General features: G+C 44.2%; 1 protein-coding gene across 1 annotated transcript in view; it reads right to left on the bottom strand.

Moving 5' to 3' along the window:
- The window catches only part of LOC126188711 (uncharacterized), a 299,019-nt gene that overhangs the window by 22,476 nt on the left and 257,751 nt on the right, over positions 1-18,792 (bottom strand). The gene's annotated exons all lie outside the window — the stretch shown is intronic.

Genomic DNA, 18,792 nt, shown 5'->3' with positions numbered 1-18,792 from the left:
GTTCTGCAAGGTTCGCAGGAGAGCTTCTGTAAAGTTTGGAAGGTAGGAGAAGAGGTACTGGCAGAAGTAAATATGTGAGGACGGGACGTGAGTCGCGCTTGGGTAGCTCAGTTGGTAGAGCATTTGCCCGCAAAAGGCAAAGGTCCCGAGTTCGAGTCTCGGTCCGGCACACAGTTTTAATCTGCTAGGAAGTTTCAAGACGAGGTAAATATTACAGAATTCGAATCGAGAACAGCTGCCAACATGAGTAACGTAAAAGTAAATATCCTTGGAGTAGTGAAGCAACTTAAATCACTTAATAAAAGCAAGTCTTCTGGTCCAGACTGTATACCAGTTAGGTTCCTTTCGGAGTAAGCTGATGCATTAGCGCCATACTTAATCTTATACAACCGTTCGCTCGACGAAAGATCCGCACCCGAAGACTGGAAAGCTGCACAGGTCACACCAATATTCAAGAAAGGTAGGAGTAATCCACTAAATTACAGGCCCATATCGTTAACGTGGATACGCAGCAGGATTCTGGAACATATATTGTATTCAAAATTATGAATTTCCTCGAAGAAAGCTGTATATTGACACACAGTCAACATGGATTACGAAACATCATTCCTGTGAAACACAAGTAGCTTTTTATTCACATGATGTGTTGAGTGCTATTGACATGGATTTCAGATTGATTCCGTATTTCTGGATCTCCGGAAGGCTGTTGACACTGTATCACACAAAGCGGCTTATAGTGAAATTTCATGCTTATAGAATATCGTCTCAGTTATGTGACTGGATTTGTGATTTCCTGTCAGAGAAGTCACAGTTTGTAGTAATTGACGGAAAGTCATCGAGTAAAACAGAAGTGATTTCTGGCGTTCCCCAAGGTAGTGTTATAGGCCCTTTGTTGTTCCATATATATATAAACGATTTGGGAGACAATCTGAGCAGCCGTCTTAGGTTGTTTTCAGATGACGCTGTCGTTTATCGACTAATAAAGTCTTCAAAACAAATTGCAAAACGATTTAGAAAATATATCTGGACGGTGCGAAAATTTGCAGTTGATACTATATAACGATAAGTGTGAGATCATCCACATGAGTGCAAATGGAATTCGTTAACTTCGGTTACACGATAAATCAGGCTAATCTAAAAGCCGTAAATTCAACTAAATACCTAGGTATTACAATTACGAACAACTTAAATTGGAAGGAACACACTGAAAATGTTGTGAGAAAGGCTAACCAAAGACTACGTCTTAATGGCAGGACACATAAAATGTAACAGATCTACTAAGGAGACTGCCTACACTACACTTGTCCGTCCTCTTTCAGAATACTGCAACATCATCTTTACAATAAACATGTATTCATCAGATATTCAACAATATCAAGTGAACCTTCATTAAGTTGGATGAGGAACGAAAGTCTAAAAGGAACAAAATAAAATAAAATTCAAAGACAGTGCATCACATACACTGAAGAGCCAAAGAAAATGGTGCATCTGCCTAATATCGTGTAGGGCACCTGGAAGGACGCAGAATGCCGCAACACACGTGGCATGGACTCGACTAATGTCTGAAGAAGAGCTGGGGGGAATTGACATAATGGATACTGCAGGACTGCCCACAAATCCGTGACAGTACGACGGGGTCGAATCCTCTTCTGAACAGCGCGTTGCAAGGCATCCAAGATATGGTCAATAACGTTGATGTCTGGGGAGTTTGGTAGCCAGCGAAAGTGTTAAAACTCAGAAGTGTATTCCTTAAGCCACTTTGTAGCAATTCTGGACGTGTGGACTGTTGCATTGTCGTGCTGGAATTGCCAAAGTCCGTCGGAATGCAGAATCAACATCAATGGATGCAGGTGATCCGACAGGATGCTTACATACGTATCACCAATCAGAGTCGTATCTAGACGTATCAGAGGTCCCATATCACTCCAGCTGCACGGGTCACACACCATTACGGGGCCTCCACCGGCTTGAACAGTCACCTGCTGACATGCAGGGTCCATGGATTCATGAGGTTGTCTCCATACCCGCATGCGTCCATCCGCTCGATACAATTTGAAACGAGACTCGTCCGACCAGGCAACAGTCCAGTGCCGGTGTTGAGGGGCCCAGGCGAGATGTAAAGCTTTGTGTCGTGCAGTCATCAACGGTACACGAGTGGGCCTTCGGCTGCGGAAGCCCATATCGATGATGTTTCGTTAAACAGTTCACACGCTTACACATGTTGGAAGCCCAGCACGGAAATCTGCAGAAATTTGCTGAAGGGTAGCACTTCTGTCAAGCTGAACTATTCTCTTCAGTCGTCGTCGGTTCCGTTCCAGCAAGATGTTTCCCGGCCGCAGCGATGTCGCAGATTTGATGCTTTATCATTCCTGATGTTTATGGTTCACTCGTGAAATGGTCGTACGTAAAAATACCCACTTCATAGCTACCTCGGTGTTGTTGCGACCCATTGCTAGTGCGCCGACTATAACACCACGTTAACTCACTCACATCTTGATAACCTGCCACTGTAACAGCAGTAACCGATATAACAACTGCGCCAGACACTTGTCTTATACAGGCTCTGCGCAGTCTTCTTCGTGTTTATATATCTCTATATTTGAATATGCATGTCTATACTAGTTTGCCCGCATCTCGTGGTCGTGCGGTAGCGTTCTCGCTTCCCACGCCCGGGTTCCCGGGTTCGATTCCCGGCGGGGTCAGGGATTTTCTCTGCCTCGTGATGGCTGGGTGTTGTGTGCTGTCCTTAGGTTAGTTAGGTTTAAGTAGTTCTAAGTTCTAGGGAACTGATGACCAAAGATGTTAAGTCCCATAGTGCTCAGAGCCATTTTTTCTATATTAGTTTCTTGGAGCTTTAATGTATAAGAATACAGTAAGTATTACTGATAATACAAAATACTAAAGTTAATAACAGGAGTTAAAAGCGCGGGGGGCGGCCGATTGTAGGGGTAAATGGATGCTTGCTGAATAAGGATGCGAGAGATACAGAAATATATAATGCTAAGCCAAGAGTTATAAAATTGAGATGGTTAACAGTATAATTAAGAGAGAGAAGAGGGCCTGGAATCAAGTACATTGGGGGGGGGGGGATGTCAAAGGATGGGGTGGGGAGGGTGCTGAATAAAATGACAGTTGGGATATGAGTGCACATTTCATTAAATGATGAAGCAGGAAAAATCAAAATGAGAGTGAAGAGGTGGGAGAAAAATTGGGTGGTGGATTGATGGGGGAAGAGCAAGCAACTTACCTATCCATAGACGAGTGGTTGAAAGTTCAAAGCGGTGGTGGGGACGGGGGGGGACGGGGGGGGCACAAGAGACTGTGACATATAACGAGAAACTAATCATTGAGGAACGGGAGGGGGGTGGGGGGTCTGGGTGGAGAAGGATAGTAATCCTTTAGATTAGGTTGGTATACTGGTGGAACCTCTCGTGGTATCCAGTGGTCAATTCCGCAATATTTAGGCGTGTCCGGATACTTTTGCTTGCATACGGTACTTCTCCTTCCGTAGGCATTGGTACACTACAGATTAGAAAGTTTTTCGGAACGGAAAAGCACAGAGTGAGTGTTAGTTTTGATTAACATGCTGTTAATAGCGTCTGAAGCTAAGAGAGAAACTGAGCAGCTTTGTGCAGCACCAGTTCTGGCGGCGGAATGCACAGAGCCCCTTTGTGCGAGTGAGAGGTCACCCTCGGCGTTCTTAATGCCTTCTGTACAAAACAAGTCCCTGAACAGGAGCTTCTACGCAGAACTGCCACTCGGCCCCGAAGCTGTAGAGACCTCGTGAGGCGTTACTGGAAAAGCACTAGCAATTAGCTAACAGCTGCGGTACTGTAGGTAGACCCCCTACATTTCTAGGAAGCGAATGCTATAAGTACGCTCAGACTGTAATTATCGCTAGAGGACGTAATCAGATAGACAGGTGCATATCAACATACAGAATACATCTGACTGCGACATCACAGGTCCGCCTAAGCTATGTTAAAGTGTCGTGATTGCGAGAATCGGCGATCACCACGATCTGTATTGTGTGGTACGACGACCACCTGATACTAAAATATCGCAGGTAAATATCACGACTGTACTAGTGTAATAGGATGAGATTTCAGTTTTACAGCCTAAGAACGGGAGGACACGTGCGATCTTGCCAGGTAAAATAAATGCATAAATAAATAAATAAATAAATAAATAAATAAAACTGATGCCAGCGCCAGCGAGTCGTGTGTGATTGTCCTGAGCGTCTTTCCTGAAAAATTCTTCAAGTAGTTGGGTAGAGACCCATATATGAGCCCGTCGTCTCTGATCTCTTAGTAATTAAAAGACTCAATCTTTTCAAATGAATTAACATACTGGAGGGAAACATACTCCCACATCGTCAATGACTACAGGAGTTCAAACGAACAGATGTTAGGAGAGGCGGGATTATATTTTAGCTTGGGAAGTGTGACAGCAAACAGATTGCTGATTATCTGAGCAGTCGCGCTTATACATAGGGACAAATATGGAGAGTATTAATGGACAAAATTACGAAGTATTACATAATACGCTTTATAGAGTGTGCATTCTAAGTGAAGTCAGGCAGCCTATTACTTCCTCCTGTATGCACATATCGCGACGAAGAAATCGGAGAAATTAGAGCTCACAGTGTCGTGTATCGACAACAGTCCTTGCCTACGCACCTTTCGCGAGTGGGGCAGTAAAAGGAAAAAGGGCGGTGGTACAAGAAGTACCTTCCACCACGTACCGTCAGGTGACTTGTGGAGTGGTAGATGTTTATGAAGCTATTATTGGGTACACACGTAACACGCCCCACACTTACTGATATTTGCTTAAGAACGAGCAGTAATGCATATAACGTGCTTGCCCTCAGACACTAGTTTACGCTGAAATATCGAAGATACATCTTCATTTGATAGTTTTAATCTGCATAAATTTCCACAACAGTGTATCCAGAGGTTATCCTTTTCGAATAAACGTGTAAAGAAAAAGATGAAAATCTCTTGATCTCCGCCCGAACGGTATCATAGTAAACATGCTCACAGCTTCAACATCCTCTCCCTGTTACTCGCTTTTCTCCTACCCATACATTTTTCTATCTGGAACAAGCTCTTCCTGTTTATTTTTTATCACAGCCGTATAATTTGCATTAGCCTATTTGCGATCCATTCACGTAATTTATAAAAGCATATCACATACTAAGTAAAACAGTGATGGTCGCTATTCTCTGTGATTCGCGCAATATGTCCGAGTATTACAAGCTTGTGTAGCTCTTATATGGAGCGTAATAACAGAAACATTATACAGTATAAAACCAAAGATCCATACACAACTTCTAATCACCTCAATTAGAACAAATACTTCAACAACTTGAATATTCTCCGAAGTGAGCAACCGAAAAATTAGACTTGTAAGTGAGGATCGTCGCCAAACCTTAAGATTACCGACAGAAGGTGTAGGAGCCGTCTAGATACGGTGCAGTGGCGTGGAAAAGTCTTGTTCAAACTGGGCCTACATTGCTTTGAGCGGAACACCTCTGGAAGCATTCGAGAAAAGTGGATTCGCTGAGCTGCTTATAATGTTTTTCCACTGTGTTATTTGTAGATTACGTTTAATTAACAGCCATTAATTTTAATAGTAAGAGCTCTAGGTCATACCATCAATCAACTTATGGATAATGAAGATGTAGACAAAACATAGTTGTGATCATTCTTCTTGGAATCTTCAATTTAAAAAAAAATGCTACTGAAAACTAAAAGGCAAAGTTCCAACTAACTAAGAGCGTCGTCTTGAAGAAACGTTTCGACAATTTTACTAGATTTTAAGTGAGAGTGAAAATGGTGGCGACATTGCTTGAAGACGACGCCGTTACTCTGCTGATAAACCAAGAAGATATGTAATATTAATACAACATTCTGATTTTCTGTTATTTCACAGTACGTGACGAGGGAAAGTGTGAGCACTGTTGTTACCTGAATCGAGCACTGTTGTTATCTGAATCGAAAAGGGGTGAACACACTACATAGTTAGTCATGTATCCAACTGTCACCAACCACCACCATCCAGTACAATACATCGTGAAACAGTATCCTGCCTTATTCACTTAAATCAATAAATATCGGTAAATAAAGAAGTAGTTAATATCAGCCAGGACTGCAAATGGTGAGCGGCCACTGAGAAATACAGTAAGTATGAAATTACCAATAACCTGTGAAAAACTTGTTTAGGACCAGGTTATGGCTCATTCACATGCTAATTTTCAGTATTGCGCATCACTAAACATTTACTTGAGCAACAGCTATATTTCGTCGTCAGAATTAATCAATATACAGGGCAGTCTGTTCTGCATACTGTAGGCATCTCTCCGGGAGTGTCTAATGAAACAGCGGCAGTTCTTGACGTAATTAAGGTACACAAAGTTTGAGGTTCCCAGAACTACGTCATCTCCCTCATTCCTCCGGAATCTCTTCGCAGCGAGTTCACGCACTTAATTTAATTCCTTTTTTTCGAAGGGTCATTCATTTTCATACCAACAACAGCCTTGCATCTCAGTTGTACTCAATATTTTCCCACTAAGTATGACTTCAGTTTACCTCAGGTCTTTTTAGCGGTCACCGTATGCTAGAGACAGATGCTCGCTGAAAAATGTTAATACATCAAATTATGTCGCTATGTTATCCGGAAATATATCTGAGTTAGCTGAGATGAAAACTGATCTGTACTAGTGCAGCGTGAAATTTTGTGAAGAGAATATTTATTCATCATCAGTGAGACAATCGTTTCTAACTACGGCTTTCGATGAAACAGGTCTTCAAATCAGACCTTTCTCCCCAGTACTAGTACGACTACTAGTTAAACGTGTTGTATGTGACGAGGTGTCAAATGTAACTGTGCCACATCTATCTAACTGGTAGACAGATTTGCAGTCGTTGGGCATTACAGTTTACACAAAAACTTGAGTTTTTCGTTCGAGCGTACAGTTAGTTTGGAGTCGTAATGAGCTACTCGCTACACACAAACAGTAAACCTGAAAGGTAGGATAATGCAGTAAATTTTACCGTTTTTTGAGAATAATGCACATGGTGTGGAAAGCAGGGAAGCGTGAAGAAAGAATACGATATTAATCATACGTGCGAAGTCATTTTGAGAACGTTATTAAGGAGTAATATTGTGCTCATGAGTGAGTGAAACTATTACGGTTTACAGCAGCAATCCACGGAACATATCGTATATGACGCTCTAAATTAAGTTCAATGACTTTAAAGTTATGCGTGCAAATCAGGAAGAACGGTAAATTGGTTCCTGCAAAAAATAATTTCGGAATTAAACGGAATGATACTGCCCGTAGTGAAAATTGTATGTAATTTTAATGAAGAGTAAGAGTGCGAAATGGAATGGATGGGATTGGGATTTTATGCCTGTCAAAATGTGACTTGCTCTAAATCATGGGTCATTTCCTACAATCGACGGTTTTGATTTAGGTGACCGGGATTAGGTGACCAATGGTAGGTGACTGGTCATAAACTAAACTGCCAACGTTTACCTAAAATGTGAGTTCCACCCTCCACATAAATGACTTCCGGTTGCCTTAATTAAATCTGTAACTGATAACGTCCTCGAAAATAGGACGAGGAAGGGCAGTGGAAGCTAACATGAAGAATTCCATATGACACACTTAGCCAATAAATATCTACGGTTGGTGAAAGGAATGAACTGACTGGACTACCTGCTTAGCGTGGAAAATGGTTTAAGGTACACAAAGAAGAAGTGATAAAGCGTAGTAGAAAAGGGAATAATGGGCTGCTTAAATTGGGAACGACACAGTAGCAGAAATAGCAAAAGGATTCTCCATAGGAAGTAAGGTTACGTAAGATTTTCACAGATACGAAAATATCAGATGTAAATTTGCACGGGCAAAGAAAGCATTCCTCAATAAAAGGGCTGCACGCAGGTTTCAGGTACTCATATGGTACTTAGTTCAGGTTACTGAAAATGTGACTCTGGAACGCAGCAACGTAAGGAAGCAAAACATGGAGCTCTATAAATCTGAAAAAGAGTTAGCAGGAGGAACTGAAAATGTGGTGTTACAAAAAAAATGTTTAAATTTAAGTGGGCAGATAAAGTTAGAAGAGGGGAAGTACTAGAAAGGATATATGTGGGAAGAAGTCTGTGAAAGACCCTTACCAGAAGGACAGGTTAGTGGGACACATCTGCTAAGGTATCTGGGGATGGTTAACCTGGCACCTGAAGGAGCAGCAGAAGGGGAAAACAGTAGATGGAGACCAAGACTAAAAAATGCTGAACTTGCCGTAAAAAACGCTGGGTGTAATAGTTATGTAGCGATTTCAGATCTGTTACATAACGATCAGTCTGACTATATGAAAGATAACAGCACAATAGAGGCAGTTGTGACGTTGCGATTGATAATGGAAACAAAGGAAAAATTGAGACACCTTCTTTGGATCTGGCGATCTAGGAAAAGCGTTCGACAGCGTAAAATGGTGAAAGGTGTTTGAAAGCCTCACGAAAATGCGAATAAGATGGAAGAAAGACGGGTTGTATACACTACTTACAAAAACCATGAGGGAACAATACGAATGGAAGACCAAGGATAGAGCGCTAGTACTAAAAAGGATGTAAGACTGGACTGCCGTATTTCACCACTACTGGTCAATCTGTATATCGAAGAAGTAATGATGGAAATAACGAAAAGATTTTGGAGTGAAATTAAAATTCGGGGTGAAATGATGATTCGCTGATGCCTCAGTAAAAGTGAAGAAGAATTTCAGGACCTATTGAATGAAATGCAGATTCCGATGAGTAGACAGTATGGGATAAGCGTAGACCGAAGAACGGAAAGTACTGCGTAATAGCAGAAACGAAAATATGTAGCAACAAAATAAACACAGAAACTGGTGACAAAGAAATAGAAGATGTGAAGGGATTCTGAAGCAAGGAGGCCTTAAAAAGGGGAGTAGCACAGGCAAAGAAGTCTACTAACACCAAACACTGGACTTAATATGGCAATGAATTTCCTGATAATATACGTTTGGAGCACAGCATTGCATGGAAGAGATTCATGGACTAGGGAGAAAAAAAAAAAAAAAAAAAAAAGAAAGGAAAAGAAGAGGACCGAAGAGTTTGCGATGAAGTGCTACAGAAGAATGTTGAAAATTAGGTGGACTGATAAGGTAAGAAATCAGGAGATTGACTGCAGGAGCGGTGAGGAAAGGAGCACATGCAAAACACGGACAAAAAGAAAGGACAGGGCGATAGTGTGTGTGTGATGCCATCAAAGAATAACTTCCGTAGTACTAGAGGGAGCTGTGGAGAGCAAAACCTGTAGAGAAAAACAGAGATGTGAATATATATAGAATATGTAACTGAGGACGTTGGGGCAAGTTGCTACTGTCAGATGAAGAGATTGGCACAGCAGAAGAATTCGTGGCGGACCGCATCAAAACCAGCCAGATGAATGGTGTCTTTTGCTGCTTTCGCTGTCTCATAAATTCAATTTCACCGGTGAACCTATGTACTGCATCCATCAACTTTCACACAGACACAGGGCGAAGGCTTACACGAATTATTTACAGAGATTTAACATTTCTGTTCTTAGAACCAGCATGATGACCGTAAATTGTATCCGTCCTAATGTTTGCCGGACTCAAACATACGGAGCATGCAGTTCGTTGCTTGTCTCTGCAACATACTCGATCTTTTCAATGAACATAGAAAATAAAATGTACAGATATTACAGGAAGGCACAGAAGAGTTATGTACCATTATGACACAGACCAATACTTACAAGGCTATAGTTACCTTCCTGTAACTTCACAAACAGATCGACAAATACATGACCAAAAAAAAAGCAATGAGAAGATTAGAACAAATTAGGAAATTATGCAGGCAAGTCTTACACAAATATAACGATTGAGGAATTTACAAAAATTCTAAATGGCAAATAAATACTATTCATATACATTGAAGCGCCAAACAAACTGGTATAGGCACGAGTATTCAAATACACAGATATATGAACAGGCAGAATACGGCACTGCGGTCGGCAACGCCTGTATAAGACAACAAGTGTGTGGAGCAGTTTTTAGATGGGTTATTGCTGCTACAATATCAGGTTATCAAGATTTAGGTGAGTTTGAACGTGGTGTTGTAGATGGCGCACGAGCGATGGGACACAGAATCTCAGAGGCACCAATATTCTCCCGTACGACCATTTCACAAGTGTACCGTGAATATCAGAAATCCGGTAAAACACAAAATCCCTGACATCGCTGCGGCCGGATAAAGAACCTGCAACAACGGGACCAACAACGACTGAAGAGGATCGTTCAACGTGACCGTAGTGCAACCCTTCCTCAAATTGCTGCAGATGTCGACGCTGGGCCATCAATAAATGTCAGCGTGCGAACCACTCAACGAAACACCATCGATACTGGCTTTAGGTGCAGGAGGTCCACTCTTGTACCCTAGATGACTGCACGACACAAAGCTTTACGCCTCGCCTGGGCCCGATAACACCTATATTGGACTGTTGATGTCTGGAAACACGGTGCCTGGTCGGACGAGTCTCGTTTCGAGCCGATGGACGTATACGGGTATGGAGATAACCTCATGAATCCATGGACCCTACGTATCAGCGGGGGACTGTTCATGTTGGTGGAGGTTCTGTAATGGTGTGGGGCGTGTGCAGTTGGAGTGATATCGGACCCCTGATGCGACTCTTCACAGGTGACACGTACGTAAGCATCCTGTCTGATCACCTGCATCCATTCAAATTAGAATTAATTTAATACCTTCATCTGCTGACGGGCGTTGATATATATCAACGGAGACAAGTTAAAATGTGTGCCCAGACCGGGACTCGAACCCGGGATCTCCTGCTTACATGGCAGACGCTCGGTCCATTTTTTTTTTTTCTTCTCATTTTGTTCGATATATTTCGTTGCGTTTGGTAGGGGCGGACGTCACAAGACATTCGTTCAAATTGATCGTTGTTTCTTTGACTCAGTTTTTTTTTATTAGAGGGAACACGCAGCCCTCTGACCGAACACGCTGAGCTACCGTGCCGGCAGTTCGCTTTCGTTCGATGCATCTGCTCAGGGCGGACGTCGTAAGACATCCGTCTAAGTTCGTTGTTGATCGATTAACTCAGTTTTGCCCGCATCTCGTGGTCGTGCGGTAGCGTTCTCGCTTCCCACGCCCGGGTTCCCGGGTTCGATTCCCGGCGGGGTCAGGGATTTTCTCTGCCTCGTGATGGCTGGGTGTTGTGTGCTGTCCTTAGGTTAGTTAGGTTTAAGTAGTTCTAAGTTCTAGGGGACTGATGACCATAGATGTTAAGTCCCATAGTGCTCAGAGCCATTTGAACCATTTTTGATTAACTCAGTTTTTTTGTTAGAGAGGGCTGCTAACCCTCTGACCGAACATGCTGAGCTATCGTGCCGGCTGATCTATCTGAGCCACCGAGGGCATAGAGGATAATGCGACTGCAGGGTCTATCTCGCGCACGCCTCCCGCGAGACCCACATTCTCACCTTGTATGTCCATACACTACATTCGTAGTGTCCCACCCCAACACACTCATTACTCGTGCAAGACGTTCTCACCAAGTCCCGTAAGAGTTCAGGGAACGTGTGTGCATCCGCACAGAAGAAGAAGGTCATGGCCGGTATTGCCAGAACTATATAATTACATAGATATGGATATGTCGGCCATGTCGGAAAGAAGAGACACCATATCCATATAAGTACATGCATCCATTCATATCCATTGCGCATTCCGACGGACTTGCGTGATTCCAGCAGGACAATGCGACACTACACAAGCTCAGAATTACTACAGAGTGGCTCCGTGAACACTCTTCTGGGTTTAAAAACTTTCGCTGGCCACCAAACTCCTCAGATATAAACATTATTGAGCACATCTGGGATGCCTTACAAAGTGCTGTTCAGGAGAGATCTCCACTCTTACGGATTTATGGACGGCTCTACAGGATTCATGGTCTCATTTCGCTCCAGCGCTACTTCAGACATTAGTCGATTCCATGCCATGTCGTTCTGCGGCACTTCTGGGTGCTCGCGGGGGCGTTACTCGATATTAGGCAGGTGTACCAGTTTCTTTGGCTTTTCAGTGTATTTGTCTAGCATGCGGCAAAAATTTTTTGTTTTAAGTTTCGTCGCCGGCCGGTGTGGCCGTGCGGTTCTAGGCGCTTCAGTCTGGAATCGCGTGACCGCTACGGTCGCAGGTTCGAATCCTGCCTCGGGCATGGATGTGTGTGATGTCCTTAGGTTATTTAGGTTTAACTAGTTCTAAGTTCCAGGGGACTGATGACCACAGATGTTAAGTCCCATAGTGCTCAGAGCCATTTTTTTCAATTTTAAGTCGAGTGTAGAAGCAGAGCATGAATCGGGCAGAACACCCCAGAACTTGCTCAATTTTAAATTCGTGGTGAAATATTCCATAAAACATAATAGACTTCACAAAAATCCTAAACGGGAAATAAATACTATTAAAATATGTAGTCAGGGCGAGTTTTTCAGACAGAGCGTGTATCACTGTAAAGGGCGAGTCTACAAGAACTACAAAGAAGTTTCTCGACTCCGTGACAAACGAACAATTCGAAAACGTTGGTTACAGTAGTCAACGATTTACTATACCTGCCTGAAACATTTTTTCTTGGCTGCTGCGCTGCGCATTTTGTTTTGTCCGTCAGTGTTGATATCCGCTATCAAGAAAGCCATCTCTTTTCCGGTTGTGCTTGTCGAGAAAACGCGAGAGACGGTAAGAACTGAAAGGTGTGGTGACATCCGTGAAGAGAAAGGAGCCTTAAATCAAGCCGAGACTCCGTGTAGGAGTGAGCAGACGCACCAGGGCGCTCTGTACGAGTGTACACAGCGGGCTGTCAGGCGGGGCGCGCTGGGCCGCGGTGCAGCGGTTCCGCGCCGACGCGGCGCCGTCCGTCTCCCGGCCCGCTGGTGAGGAGACAAAGCGACGGCTCGAGTAATTGCCGCCGGCCTGTGCCCCCGCCCAGACACGGCCACCCTGATTGCCCAACAAAGGCAGAGGCGAACACGCCCCTTGTGGAAACACCGCGACGGTGGCCGCCGTTCATAAGGCGAGCGTCGCGCGTGGGTCGACAGCAGCCGTCCCAAACGGGCCATCTCCACGGCGCACAGTGCTAAGCACCTGTGCAACGTGAGGGCTCTACATCTACATACATACTCCGCAATCCACCATACGATGCGTGACGGAGGGTACCTCGTACCACAACTAGCATCTTCTCTCCCTGTTCCACTTCCACTACCAAACAGAACGAGGGAAAAATGACTGCCCATATGCCTCTGTACGAGTCCTAATCTCTCTTTGTGGTCTTTCCGCGAAATAAAAGTTGGCGGCAGTAAAATTGTACGGCAGTCAGCATCAAATGCTGGTTCTCTAAATTTCCTCAGTAGCGATTCACGAAAAGAACGCCTCCTTTCCTCTAGAGACTCTTACCAGAGTTCCTGAAGCATTTCCGAAACACTCGCGTGATGATCAAACCTACCAGTAATAAATCTAGCAGCCCGCCTCTGAATTGCTTCTATGTCCTCCCTCAAGCCGGCCTGATAGGGATCCCAAACGCTCGAGCAGTGTTTTATAAGCGGTCTCCTTTACAGATGAACCACATCTTCCCAAAATTCCACCAATGAACCGAAGACGACTATTAGCCTTCCCCCCAACTGCCATTACATGCTTGTCCCACTTCATATCGCTCTGCAATGTTACGCCTAAATATTTAATCGATGTGACTGTGCCAAGCGCTACACTACTAATGGAGTATTCAAACATTACGGGATTCCTTTTCCTATTCATCTGCATTAATTTACATTTATCTATATTTAGAGTTAGCTGCTCTTCTTTACACCAATCACAAATCCTGTACAAGTCTTCTTGTATCCTCCTACAATCACTCAACGACGACACCTTCCCGTACACCACAGCGTCATCAGCAAACAGCCGCACATTACTATCCACCCTGTCCAAAAGATCATTTATGTAGATAGAAAACAACAGCGGACCTACCACACTTCCCTGGGGCACTCCCAGATGATACCCTCACCTCCGATGAACACTCACCATCGAGGACAACGTACTCGGTTTTATTACTTACGAAGTCTTCGAGCCACTCACATACTTGGGAACCAATCCCATATGCTCGTACCTTAGTTAGGAGTCTGCAGTGGGGCACCGAGTCAAATGCTTTCCGGAAGTCAAGGAATATGGCATCCGTCTGATACCCTTCATCCATGGTTCGTAAGATATCATGTGAAAAAAGAGCGAGTTGCGTTTCGCAGGAGCGATGCTTTCTAAAGCCAGCGGACAGCGACATCTCCGACGGTAAACGAGCAACGGCACGGAACGGAGAAGACGCCGACTGCGAAATTTAGGACCGTCAACAAGAACGAGACAAATAAACTGCCCAACAAAAAATGTGAAGTACTCCGAAGTGAAGCTGTAAACGAAATGTTTCGCGGACTGAGTGAGTGTGTGACGCCACATCAGTGGTTTCGAAACCAAATCTTATTTACAAACGTCGTGGTACACTACTGGCCATTAAAATTGCTACACCACGAAGATGACGTGCTACACGAGCGAAATTTAACCGACAGGAAGAAGATGCTGTGAGATGCAAATGATTAGCTTTTCAGAGCATTCACACACGGTTCGTGCCGATGGCGACATCTAGAACGTGCTGACATGAGGAAAGTTGCCAACCTATTTCTCATACACAAACAGCAGTTGACCGGCATTGCCTGGTGAAACGTTGTTGTGATGCCTCTTGTAAGGAGGAGAAATGTGTACCATCACGTTTCCGACTTTGATAAAGGTCGGATTGTAGCCTAACGCGATTTCGGTTTATCGTGGTCGAGATCCAATGACTGTTAGCAGAATATGGAATCGGTGGGTTCAGGAGTGTAATACGGAGCGCCGTGCTGGATCCCAACGGCTTCGTATCACTAGCAGTCGAGATGACAGGCATCTTATCCGCATGGCTGTAACGGATCGTGCAGCCACGTCTCGATCCCTGAGTCAACAGATGGGGACGTTTGCAAGACAACAACCATCTGCACCAACAATTCGACGACGTTTGCAGCAGCATGGACTATCAGCTCGGAGACCATGGCTGCGGTTACCCTTGACGCTGCGTCACAGACAGGAGCGCCTGCGATGGTGTACTCAACGACGAACCTGGGTGCACGAATGGAAAAACGTCATTTTTAGGATGAATCCAGGTTCTGTTTACAGCATCATGATGGTCGTATCCGTGTCTGGCGACACCGCGGCGAGCGCACATTGGAAGCGTGTATTCGTCATCGCCATACTGACGTATCACCCGGCGTGATGGTATGGGGTGCCATTGGTTACACGTTTCGGTCACCTCTTGTTCACATTGACGGCACTTTGAACAGTGGACGTTACATTTCAGATGTGTTACGACCCGTGGCTCTACACTTCATTCGATCCCTGAGAAAACCTACATTTCAGCATGATAATGCACGACCGCATGTTGCAGGTACTGTACGGTCCTTTCTGGATGAAGAAAATGTTCGACTGCTGCCCTGGCCAGCACATTCTCCAGATCTCTCATCCATTGAAAACGTCTGGTCGGTGCCCGAGCAACTGGCTCGTCACAATACGCCAATCACTACTCTTGATGAACTGTGGTATCGTGTTGAAGCTGCATGGGCAGCTGTACCTGTAAACGCCATCCAAGCTCTGTTTGACTAAATGCCCAGGCGTAGCAAGACCGTTATTACGGACAGAGGTGGTTGTTCTAGGTACTGATTTCTCAGGAACTATGCACCCAAGTTGCGTGAAAATGTAATGACATATCAGTTCTAGTACAATATATTTGTCCAATGAATACCCGTGTATCATCTGCATTTCTTCTTGGTGTAGCAATTTTAATGGCCAGTAGTGTATTTATTTCCACTTTTATTCTCCCTGTATAACCTATACGATTCTCGTAGAGATCAGCGTACGTTTCCACAGTGGTGTATATTTATGTGGCTCATGAGACAGTAAAATCAACGAAGATTTAACGGAAAGCTACAAATTGTGACTGATACGCCCACCTTTTGACACAGGGAAGGTAATGCAGGCTTCGAAAAGCGCGCTGTCGTTTTTGAGGCACTTTCAACAGCCGGCGACTGCATTTAGAGGGGAAAAAGAGAAGTGTTAGAGGAGCGCGTTTCATTGGATTGCCGTTGGCGAATGTCTTTCCACCGCAATCCGTCGCGTAAATTACGGCTACATCGCAAAGCGATAAATCTATAACCGTGCCACTCGCCGCAGATAATACCAGGTATTTCGGGACAGCCGATTCGTCCCGGAAGAGCTTTCCGGCTAATGCCTTCAGAGGGAGAGGGAAGTAGAATATCTGCGGGATTAACGCAGGGAGGCAATCGTTTGTAAATACCAGGTGCCGTCTGCGGCCACTGATATTCAAATGAGGTGGCTAAATAAATATATCAGCATCTGAAACTCAGGAAGAGATCGTGTGAAGCTGGAAATATTGAAGGCAATAAATAAAATTCAAAGGATGATCACAAGCAGCTCAATCGCTGGTATTTGTAATCCTTTTACGTATAACAGTGCCGTTCGGACGAACAGGTGCTTTTAATTACTTTCTTTGTGTCTGTTGTAACATCCGCCGAACGTAAGTGCGATTAAACCACATCTCAAGCCAGGGAGTAATGAATGAATCTTAAAATGTAAAATTTGTTGTCTGCACCGCCCAAATCACGTTCCTGAGCGCAGTATTCTGTTAGCATAGCACGTAAGGGGAAGGCAGTAAAAACATACACTATGGGGAAAATATTACGCCAAACAATGGGTTCCTGGAGTGGATTGAGATGTTCAAAACTTGTTTCGCAGTCGTAGAAGGATTTTCGAAGTACCCCGTAGCACAATTTGTTCGTGGGAGTGCCAATTTTAGTTTCTCCTGAAGCCTATGGAGCTGCAGATGAGAAAAGTAATAAAATTTTCCAACCCTGATTTGTTACGCACATGAAGAGGCAAACCTTATATGCTACCAGGCGTCGAATCATTGAGCGATTAAATTACTTTTCCATCCGTTTTAACGAACCTCTGAAAATAAGGACACTCAACTGTCGACTGGTAACGCTCATACGGTATCTAACTTGCAAGATGATTATACATTCAAAGGACTAAATAAATGCAACGCTATGAAGAACCTCTAGGTTACGTATTGGAATACAGTAGGTAGTCGCGAATTAACGAACACCGCATCGGATGAATAGTACATATGGAATGAGGCACGATACATATCAATGGCAACTCTTATTGCCACGGATTGCATCTACTATTGTCCATGTGGCATCTACTTCATATTTTTCTATAACCCGTAACAGACTAAGTGCTGCATTCTCTTGACGGCATTTTTAATCCAGCATTTGACGAAGAATATTCTAACTTCCAATAACCACAGAAGAATCTGCTTGTTTCCTTCTTGCTAGTTCGCTATACATGTTTGCGATTGTTTGGTAGTGGCATATGGTCACATAAAAAAAGGCTCGACTTAGGAGAATTAGAAATCTATAGCTGTACTCGTGTTATCAAAATGAAATTAGCACACGAAAAACGACAAGACTTCTGCCGCCTTCTTAATTTGTACTGGATTCCGTTTGAGTTATTGTTCTTCAACATTAAATAAACTTCTGACGCTCATGTCTTTACTTCAATCGTGTCTTTGTGACAAATATAGACGTAAGCCAACAGGCTCTTCTCGTTTGTTGTGTTCCAATTGAATTGGACTTGTGTGTAAAATATTACCTTCCACACTTGATCATCTAACGTTACCATCAACACAATTTCGTGCTACATTCAGATTTTCTCAATGTAGATGAAGCTGGCACACACTTTATCATATACTAGCTATGAAACCCAGCACTTCCCTGGTATTTATTTATTCCGATCTTCTATTAATTCATCTCCTCCTCTCTCCGTCCGCCTTCCCTTCTCCCTTTCCCTACCAGTCCCCTCTCCCTTTATTCACATCTGTCCCTCCTCTGTCTATTTAGTGCCTTGTCCCTGTCCATCATCGCCACCCCTGCATCTCTCTGTCCAGCACCCCCTCTCTTGTTCACATCCTCCAACCCCACTCTCTCCATCTCCTCCTCCCCTAACTCTGTCTATCTGCTCTTCTCCCCTCTGTCTATCTGCTCCTTCCTCCTTAGTCCTTATGCTTCTGCCCCTGTAATTCCATCCCCTTCTCTCCTATTCATTCTCCTCTTGCCCCCCCCCCCACTCTGTCCATCTGCTCCCTCTATCTACCTCCTCCTCCCCCTCTCTCACCCATCCCTTCCCTCTTTATCCATCTCTTCTCCCTCCTCTCTCATTCCACAAGGGTGTTCCTGTCCATCATCTTCACGACTCTCTCTGTCCATCTCCTCCTCTGCCCTCTCGTTATCAAGTTGCTCCTCTCCTCTCTGTTCAGCTGCTCCTTCTCCCTCTGTACATCTCCTCTTCACCCTAAAATTCCATCACTTTCTGCCCTTTCTTTGTCAGCCTCCTCCTACTCCACTCATTCATCTCCTCTCCTTTCTGAATTCTTCTCTCTCCTCTCTCTGACCCTCCTCTTCTATTTCTCTGTCCATTTCCAGTTCCCCTGTCTGTATCTCCCCCTCGCTTTCTGTCCATCTCTTTGTCCTCTCTTCTCTCCCCATGTTAACACACTCATCTCAACAGGAGGCTGGTGGTTCTTTCCCCTACGGTACT

The sequence above is a fragment of the Schistocerca cancellata genome, chromosome 5 (genome assembly GCF_023864275.1).
Source record: "Schistocerca cancellata isolate TAMUIC-IGC-003103 chromosome 5, iqSchCanc2.1, whole genome shotgun sequence".
NCBI classification, from domain to species: Eukaryota; Metazoa; Arthropoda; class Insecta; order Orthoptera; family Acrididae; genus Schistocerca; species Schistocerca cancellata.
Note: the sequence above shows the minus strand (reverse complement) of the source record. Positions and strands in the feature narration are given on the sequence as shown.